This window comes from Salvelinus alpinus, chromosome 15 (assembly GCF_045679555.1).
Source record: "Salvelinus alpinus chromosome 15, SLU_Salpinus.1, whole genome shotgun sequence".
In the NCBI taxonomy this organism is placed as follows: domain Eukaryota; kingdom Metazoa; phylum Chordata; class Actinopteri; order Salmoniformes; family Salmonidae; genus Salvelinus; species Salvelinus alpinus.
Window position 1 is genome coordinate 26,212,696 of NC_092100.1, and position 10,579 is coordinate 26,223,274.

The window sequence follows — 10,579 nt, forward strand, 5'->3', positions numbered from 1 at the left end:
CCTTTATTTAGCTAGGCAAGTCAGTTAAGAACAAATTCTTATTTTCAATGACAGTCTAGGAACAGTGGGTTAACTGCCTTGTTTAGGGGCAGAACAACAGATTTTTACATTGTCAGCTCGGGGATTCAATCTTGCAACCTTTTGGTTGCTAGTCCAATGCTCTAACCACTAGTTACAATATGCCATCATTTTCCTTGCACAGCTTCTCCTCCTCTTCAGTGACTGTTCCTGTAAGTGGCATTTAAGGGAATATAGGGAGTGATCAGATGTTACCTTGTTTTGAAATTAATATGATCTCTACAAGCTCTTTATTTTGACTGACTTATTTCCATAAATAGGGACAATACAGTTATATCAACAAATAATGATCTAGTGGCCTCCTGACCACTTTATTTGATGATGCATCTTTCTTTTTTTATTCCTATTATTCTTATCTTGTGAAAAGATAATGTTAATATCCTCAGAGACAAAATCAGTATGTCCTTATAACTTTCAGGTCATTGATAGCAGTTATTAACTTGCATAATACATTGGAATTATTCTGGTGATCACAAATGGCATCAACCATGCCAATGTAACAGTAGATTATGTAGTTCAGGTCCTGACTAACCAAATCTGGGGCCCTAGGCAAAAACATTTTAGATGGCCCACTCTTGGTGGCAGAGATACAATTTTGCACTTTTAAACCAATGTCCTGTAATTACACACATTTAGCGTTGGGGCATTGAGAAAATGTTGCAGTTTTAAAGCACATTTCCTGTATTTATTTGACACATTTTGCCATGGTTTATGCCGTGTAATCCGTAACCTGATGTAGTTGATGTGTGCTTTAGGCCTACCTGTTATCTTTATACAGTTGAAGTCAGAAGTTTACGTACACCTTAGCCAAATACATTTAAACTCAGTTTTTCACAATTCCTGATATATAATCCTAGTAAAAATTCCCTGTCTTATGTCAGTTAGGATCACCACTTTATTTTAAGAATGTGAAATGTCAGAATAATAGTAGAGAGAATGATTTATTTCAGCTTTTATTTCTTTCATCACATTCCCAGTGGGTCAGAAGTTTACATACACTCAATTAGTATTTGGTAGCATTGCCTTTAAATTGTTTAATTTGGGTCAAATGTTTCGGGTAGCCTTCCACAAGCTTCTCACAATAAGTTGGGTGAATTTTGGCCCATTCCTCCTGACAGATCTGGTGTAACTGAGTCAGGTTTGTAGGCCTCCTTGCTCGCACACGCTTTTTCAGTTCTGCCCACACATTTTCTATGGGATTGAGGTCAGGGCTTTGTGATAGCCACTCCAATACCTTGCCTTTGTTGTCCTTAAGCCATTGTGCCACAACTTTAGAAGTATACTTGGGGTCATTGTCCATTTGGAAGACCCATTTGCGACCAAGCTTTAACTTCCTGACTGATGTCTTGAGATGTTGCTTCAATATATCCACATCATTTTCCTACCTCATGATGCCATCTATTTTGTGAAGTGCACCAGTCCCTCCTGCTGCAGCAAAGCACCCCCACAACATGATGCAGCCACCCCCGTGCTTCACGGTTGGGATGGTGTTCTTCGGCTTGCAAGCCTCCCCCTTTTTCCTCCAAACATAACGATGGTCATTATGGCCAAACAGTTCTATTTTTGTTTCATCAGACCAGAGGACATTTCTCCAAAAAGTACAATCTTTGTCCCCATGTGCAGTTGCAAACCGTAGTCTGGCTTTTTTTAATCGCGGTTTTGGAGCAGTGGCTTCTTCCTTGCTGAGCACCCTTTCAGGTTATGTCGATATAGGACTCGTTTTACTGTGGATATAGATACTTTTGTACCTGTTTCCTCCAGCATCTTCACAAGGTCCATTGCTGTTGTTTTGGGATTGATTTGCACTTTTTGCACCAAAGTACGTTCATCTCTAGGAGACAGAACACGTCTCCTTCCTGAGCGGTATGACAGCTGCATGGTCCCATGGTGTTTATACTTGTGCACTATTGTTTGTATAGACGAACGTGGTACCTTCAGGCGTTTGGAAATTGCTCCAAAGGATGAACCAGACTTGTGGAGGTTTTCACATTTTTTTTCTGAGGTCTTGGCTGATTTCTTTTGAATTTCCCATGATGTCAAGCTAAGAGGCACTGAGTTTGAAGGTAGGCCTTGAAATACATCCACAGGTACACCTCCAATTGACTCAAATTATGTCAATTAGCCTATCAGAAGCTTCTAAAGCCATGACATCATTTGGAAATTTCAAAGCTGTTTAAAGGCATAGTCAACTTAGTGTATGTAAACTTCTGACCCACTGGAATTGTGATACAGTGAATTATAAGTGAAATAATCTGTCTGTAAACAATTGTTGGAAAAATGTATTGTGTCATGCACAGAGTAGATGTCCTAACTGACTTGCCAAAACGATCTTTTGTTAACAAGAAATTTGTGGAGTGGTTAAAAAATGAGTTTTAATGACTCCAACCTAAGTGTATGTAAACTTCCGACTTCAACTGTATGTCCATTCCAAAAGCATGATCCAAACATAAGCATGGTCAGACTTTACAAAGCTGGGTCTGGCGTCTATGTGCATCTCTGGGTGATGTTGGAACTCGTACATGTACAGTTGCACCAGCATCTAAAAACACAGGAGATACATTGGAAGTGATGAGAGCTTTTGGCATCATTTCATAAGGTGATTTAAAATGCAACAGAAAAGTTGCCTTCCCCAGACTGGAACTAACCTCTGGTATCCAGACACTTTAATAACAGGCAGAACCACAAACAGATCTCCCAGCATTTCAGTAAATCCATCACAAATATCTTCAGGAGTTTTTGCATTGAATCCTCCAACCAGGAGTTCTGGAAAACCAGGGAATTTATTGAAAGTTCCCAGAATGTTGCAACCCTTCTCTATAGTATAGGTCTACATGTCATCATTGTACTGTGGCCAGCGGTACTTTCATATCCTGGTCAATTTGCTGGTTAATAATATAAATAATTGAATTAAGTTACTATGATAATAATAGTCTTATACAATAACATAAATGGTACATAAACACTGCTTCAGTAACAGGTGAGGGAACAGAAGGAGGAGTAGGACAAGATGGGCGAAAAGAACTCACCCCAGCAGGATAGAAAATGTTTCATTATTGAACTCGCTGACTGCCTATTAAAGCTGTAAAACCATTTAGGTGGATTAAAGGACTGTTCCAAAATATAGTAGAACTTACTGTATCAAATCCAACACATGACACACCTTCACCTTCCTAAATTTGAAAAGACAGAAAAGTAATTATTATCAAAACCCTTTTTATTTCAGTAACCACTTAAACTTGAAGACATATGTAGAGATATATTGAGCAGAAGTGTTTTTCATCAAGAAAAACTGACCTTGCCATTGGGAGGATCCATCCAAACTCATGGTTAGTCATTCCAAGGAGCACAGGAACCTTCTGGACCTCCTTTCTCTTTAAAAGCTTATCTGCAAGGTCTTTTAGAAACACTCCACCCAGTCGTTCCTATAAAGATTCACATCTAAAATGCAACAGGCTCAATGGTTGAAAACAGGCCTAACCTGACCTCTTGTGGCTGTTATTGGAATAACTTTACAGTAATATCTAAGGGAGATGTTATTCTGTATGGTACTATAGAGGCTATATAGAGGTCTAACAATTTCAACCATATGAAATTAATCATTTGAACCATCATAGGAAAAAATGCACATGCAACATATCTTCCGTATGTCTCAACTGGTAATAGCTAGTTTACCTTTTTTATGGCATTCACCAAATCCTATTCAGTTCTCATAAACTTGACAAGCTACTCATTAGTAGTGTAGTCACACTGCCAGGTTAGACATCATTATCATCACCTAGACATCACCTGGCCAGTTGTTCAAACATCACATAGCATTCCAAACTTTTATATAATTGATTGATAAACCAGTTAACAGTTTGAACTGATTCAAATGTGATTTGAATTAGTGTTGGATGATTTGTGAGACAGGTACAATACCTTAGCTTGGACCAGAGGCTCTTTTGTAGTGTCACGAACCAGCTCGTAGCCCGTAACAAAGGAGACAACGTGGAGGTAATATATTTATTAAATAAAGTAAACTATATACAATTAACAATAGTGTCAGTAATCAGTAGTGTAAGTGAGTGGTTGCATGCATAGATGGTGATAATGATGGGTGTGCCAAAACAAACACACCTCAAATCCCCCCCCCCCCAAAAAAACACACACACACACACACACACACATACATACATACATACATATATATACACTGCTCAAAAAAATAAAGGGAACACTAAAATAACACATCCTAGATCTGAATGAATGAAATATTCTTATTAAATACTTTTTTCTTTACATAGTTGAATGTGCTGACAACAAAATCACACAAAAACTATCAATGGAAATCAAATTTATCAACCCATGGAGGTCTGGATTTGGAGTCACACTCAAAATTAAAGTGGAAAACCACACTACGGGCTGATCCAACTTTGATGTAATGTCCTTAAAACAAGTCCAAATGATGCTCAGTAGTGTGTGTGGCCTCCACGTGCCTGTATGACCTCCCTACAACGCCTGGGCATGCTCCTGATGAGGTGGCGGATGGTCTCCTGAGGCATCTCCTCCCAGACCTGGACTAAAGCATCCGCCAACTCCTGGACAGTCTGTGGTGCAACGTGGCGTTGATGGATGGAGCGCGACATGATGTCCCAGCTGTGCTCAATTGGATTCAGGTCTGGGGAACGGGCGGGCCAGTCCATAGCATCAATGCCTTCCTCTTGCAGGAACTGCTGACACACTCCAGCCACATGAGGTCTAGCATTGTCTTGCATTAGGAGGAACCCAGGGCCAACCGCACCAGCATATGGTCTCACAAGGGGTCTGAGGATCTCATCTCGGTACCTAATGGCAGTCAGGCTACCTCTGGTGAGCACATGGAGGGCTGTGCGGCCCCCCAAAGAAATGCCACCCCACATCATGACTGACCCACCGCCAAACCGGTCATGCTGGAGGATGTTGCAGGCAGCAGAACGTTCTCCACGGCATCTCCAGACTCTGTCACGTCTGTCACATGTGCTCAGTGTGAACCTGCTTTCATCTGTGAAGAGCACAGGGCGCCAGTGGCGAATTTGCCAATCTTGGTGTTCTCTGGCAAATGCCAAACGTCCTGCACGGTGTTGGGCTGTAAGCACAACCCCCACCTGTGGACGTCGGGCCCTCATACCACCCTCATGGAGTCTGTTTCTGACCGTTTGAGCAGACACATGCACATTTGTGGCCTGCTGGAGGTCATTTTGCAGGGCTCTGGCAGTGCTCCTCCTGCTCCTCCTTGCACAAAGGCGGAGGTAGCGGTCCTGCTGCTGGGTTGTTGCCCTCCTACGGCCCCCTCCACGTCTCCTAATGTACTGGCCTGTCTCCTGGTAGCGCCTCCATGCTCTGGACACTACGCTGACAGACACAGCAAACCTTCTTGCCACAGCTCGCATTGATGTGCCATCCTGGATGAGCTGCACTACCTGAGCCACTTGTGTGGGTTGTAGACTCCGTCTCATGCTACCACTAGAGTGAAAGCACTGCCAGCATTCAAAAGTGACCAAAACATCAGCCAGGAAGCATAGGAACTGAGAAGTGGTCTGTGGTCACCACCTGCAGAACCACTCCTTTATTGGGGGTGTCTTGCTAATTGCCTATAATTTCCACCTGTTGTCTATTCCATTTGCACAACAGCATGTGAAATTTATTGTCAATCAGTGTTGCTTCCTAAGTGGACAGTTTGATTTCACATAAGTGTGATTGACTTGGAGTTACATTGTGTTGTTTAAGTGTTCCCTTTATTTTTTTGAGCAGTGTATATATATACAGTGGGGAGAACAAGTATTTGATACACTGCCGATTTTGCAGGTTTTCCTACTTACAAAGCATGTAGAGGTCTGTAATTTTTATCTGTAATTGATTTTTTAATTTTTAAATCCAGAAAATCACATTGTATGATTTTTAAATAATTAATTTGCATTTTATTGCATGACATAAGTATTTGATCACCTACCAACCAGTAAGAATTCCGGCTCTCACAGACCTGTTAGTTTTTCTTTAAGAAGCCCTCCGGTTCTCCACTCATTACCTGTATTAACTGCACCTGTTTGAACTCGTTACCTGTATAAAAGACACCTGTCCACACACAATCAAACAGATTCCAACCTCTCCACAATGGCCAAGACCAGAAAGCTGTGTAAGGACATCAGGGATAAAATTGTAGACCTGCACAAGGCTGGGATGGGCTACAGGACAATAGGCAAGCAGCTTGGTGAGAAGGAAACAACTGTTGGCGCAATTATTAGAAAATGGAAGAAGTTCAAGATGACGGTCAATCACCCTCGGTCTGGGGCTCCATGCAAGATTTCACCTCGTGGGGCATCAATGATCATGAGGAAGGTGAGGGATCAGCCCAGAACTACACGGCAGGACCTGGTCAATGACCTGAAGAGAGCTGGGACCACAGTCTCAAAGAAAACCATTAGTAACACACTACGCCGTCATGGATTAAAATCCTGCAGCGCACGCAAGGTCCCCCTGCTTAAGCCAGTGCATGTCCAGGCCTGTCTGAAGTTTGCCAATGACCATCTGGATGATCCAGAGGAGGAATGGGAGAAGGTCATGTGGTCTGATGAGACAAAAATAGAGCTTTTTGGTCTAACTCCACTCGCCGTGTTTGGAGGAAGAAGAAGTATGAGTACAACCCCAAGAACACCATCCCAACCGTGAAGCATGGAGGTGGAAACATCATTCTTTGGGGATGCTTTTCTGCAAAGGGGACAGGACGACTGCACCGTATTGAGGGGAGGATGGATGGGGCCATGTATCGCGAGATCTTGGCCAACAACCTCCTTCCCTCAGTAAGAGCATTGAAGATGGGTCGTGGCTGGGTCTTCCAGCAAGACAACGACACGAAGCACACAGCCATGGCAACTAAGGAGTGGCTCCGTAAGAAGCATCTCAAGGTCCTGGAGTGGCCTAGCCAGTCTCCAGACCTGAACCCAATAGAAAATCTTTGGAGGGAGCTGAAAGTCCGTATTGCCCAGCAACAGCCCCGAAACCTGAAGGATCTGGAGAAGATCTGTAGGGAGGAGTGGGCCAAAATCCCTGCTGCAGTGTGTGCAAACCTAGTCAAGAACTACAGGAAACGTATGATCTCTGTAATTGCAAACAAAGGTTTCTGTACCAAATATTAAGTTCTGCTTTTCTGATGTATCAAATACTTATGTCATGCAATAAAATGCAAATTAATTACTTAAAAATCATACAATGTGATTTTCTGGATTTTTGTTTTAGATTCCGTCTCTCATAGTTGAAGTGTACCTATGATAAAAATTACAGACCTCTACATGCTTTGTAAGTAGGAAAACCTGCAAAATCGGCAGTGTATCAAATACTTGTTCTCCCCACTGTATATACTGACATGATCCTAGGATCAAGTTACAGTTGGATTTAGGGGTGTGAATACCAGTGTTACTGTATATCCTGGTTATATGCAGCACCTCTATTTCCAGGGTTTTCTTCAGTTGTGTAGCTAGCAGTAGTTGCCTCTGTGTCCACTGCTTTATGTCCTTTTAGGATGCATAATTAAGTCATAACAATTACAAGAGAGCCATAAATTAGTGTTGTGGTTTAACACTCGGGGCTCCTGAGTGGCGCAGCGGTCTAAGGCACTGCATCTCAGTGCTAGAGGCGTCACTACAGACCCTGGTTCGATTCCAGGCTGTGATTGGGAGGGTTGGGATTTGGCCTGGGTAGGCCATCATTGTAAATGAGAATTTGTTCTTAACTGACTTGCCTAGTTAAATAAAGGTTAAAAAAAGAATACCACCCCTACCTTGTCACAACACAACCAATTGGATCAAATGCATTAAGAAGGAAAGACATTCCACAAATGAACTTTTAACACGGCACACCTGTTAATTCAGATGCATTCCAGGTGACTACCCCATGAAGCTGGTTGAGAGAATGCCATGCGTGTGCAAAGCTGTCATCAAGGCAAAGGGTGGCTACTTTGAAGAATCTAAAATGTAAAATATATTTTGATTTGCTTAACACTTTTTTTGGTTACTACATGATTCCATATGTGTTCTTTCATAGTTTTGATGTTTTCAATATTATTCTACAATGTAGAAAATAGTAAAAATAAAGAAAAACCCTTGAATGAGTAGGTGTGTCCAAACTTTTGACTGGTACTGTAAGTAACATGTTAATAAAACTGTTCATGTATAACTTACAGGTAGTTTTTCACCTGTTGCTGCCTCTTTAGGTGTGTATACATTAATAAGATAAAGACAGTCCTCTGACACGTCTGTCAGGTCGTATTCAATGGCCATTACATTTACTATGTGTTGAGAAATAACTGGATCCTGAATACACCTAGAATGAGAAAAAAGAGAGTGAGAGAGACCGAGAGGTGTTTCGGTCAATGCCATATTGGTTAGCACTCCATGTCCACTCCACTGTAAAAAGTGGCGGCACTGTTGTTCATCTGAAGTGCTTTTTCTGATTGGTATGATCCAAAATTACACTTTGGTTCATTCAACCTATTCAATTTGTCTGAAATCAAATACCAAATTTGACAGATCAGTGTGATTTTTAAAATTGAATGAAAGCTTCTAAATTGCTTTCAACAGCTCATGCACATTTGCGTTGCATAGTGGTGGGAGCAATGTAGTGGCGGCAGCCTATCAGAAGAGTTGGAGGCGCAGCCTATTGGGGGCGTGGCTTTCATTCTGTTCTTTTTGGCCACCCATAAGAGTGAATGTCATTCCAGGTATGTTTAGTGTCAGCACTGAATCTCAACCAAAGAGGAAAATAATATTGATTTCTGAAAGAAATAGTTTGCAAGTTGAAATATAGCTTTGTTAATAATCAAATACATGTATAGCAGTTGGCATTAACTCATGTATTTGGTTTCAACAAATGTCCTTATTTTCTCATGTACTTGTAACCAGTTGACACAATACCTTTTTTAGGTTGATCCTAAAAGTGGATTTTTTTTTTAAATGCAGAAGTACAAAGGTTAAACTATCTGAGATGTAAGGTTGGCGTGTGCTGTCCCTCTCTGGTTCCCATGGCTCTGCAGGCTGTTGGGCAGCCAGTCGCAGAGGACCCACAAGTGGATGGGCATAGGGTATCTTCAAATACTGCTGCACCCTCTGCTCTATGCCTTTCACAATCATATACAGTACTTGCCCTGAACTTTGCTATTCTTCAGAGAGACCACTGGACCAGTCTCTGCTGGAAGCACACTAAACACAAGGGGCCTTAATCATGTAACTTGATTAAAGTCTGAGCACATAATGTTGTCGTTCTTCATAGTTTCTGTATTTAAAGGAGCCAACTAACTGTTGGAATACTTTTTAAAATAAAATAATGTAAGTGAAGTATGCTGCAATGTATGATGTTCCTGTAGTACTTTCCCCATTATTATTGTCAAGTTAAATAAAGGTTAAATAAAATAAATAATCTTGGTAGCTAAAGTAATCAAAATATGCATGTTATGTAATGTACCAGTTTTGTTGTATTTTTTCTTTAGTACAAAATAATTAAATAAGGATTTCTTACACATTGTGCCCAGCGAAGCACCTAAAAATACTATAGGATGGTACACGCTAAGAAGTGTTGTTCACATCATGGCTGTGTCTTTGGAAAGACAGACAGACAGACACTCAGTTTTCATTCAAGCAAATACCCCTCCCTACAACAGGTACCTGCCCCTGAATTGGTACACACACACGCACACGCACACGCACGCACACACACACACACACACATTGATTTAACTTCTGTTTCACCAGACCCCGCCCTAACAGCCTACAGCCCAACTTACAAAACATCGGTCTTTGAACAACACGCTTAGTAAGGCTATTCAGGGATACCTAAGTTGTCAAAGGCTTTAAAAGGGCTTTAAAAGAAGGGATGTAAAAACAAATAACAAAATATATTTCCTGAAATGAGCTTGGTCAGAGTTGGCAACTGTATTTCAAGGTGATAATGTCCGGTGATACATGAAGGGACAAATAAGTTACATTACAGTAGATTGCATTTAATTATCTTTGACTCTTTCGACAATAATAAACCTCTTTACTTAGGTTTTGTCCTTTAGTGAAGCACTGCCCTGTATCTCACTGCAGATTTGCAGTATAAGCCAGCTTTGTCCTTGTAACCTTATGCCAGTTTTTTGACCAGCTGGTGTTCATAGCAATGCTCAATATCCTTTGGGTTTAGTGTACTAATCCTGAATGACTTTCTGACTTGTCTTTTTCTAGTGTTCTCTGTTGGAAATGTTACTAGACCAGATAGTGCTATTTTTAGTTGTATAGTTTATTGGCACCATGATTTAAGTATAAGGCTCTTAACTATACCCAGGGCCACTTCATGCATGCTGCCGTGCCACTATATATATAACATCACACGTAATGCTGTCTGGATTAGGATTTTGTCAGAGACTGCTGCAACATACTGTATGACCAGTATAAATCACAACAAGTTTGAAGGGCAGGCAGTGTCTGGCTGACCAGGTCAAAGAAAGCTGTTATCC

At 41.2% G+C, this 10,579-nt stretch overlaps 1 pseudogene; it reads right to left on the reverse strand.

Moving 5' to 3' along the window:
* Window positions 1-4,703, reverse strand: LOC139539302 (carboxylesterase 5A-like; annotated as a pseudogene).
* Window positions 4,704-10,579: the final 5,876 nt, after the last annotated feature.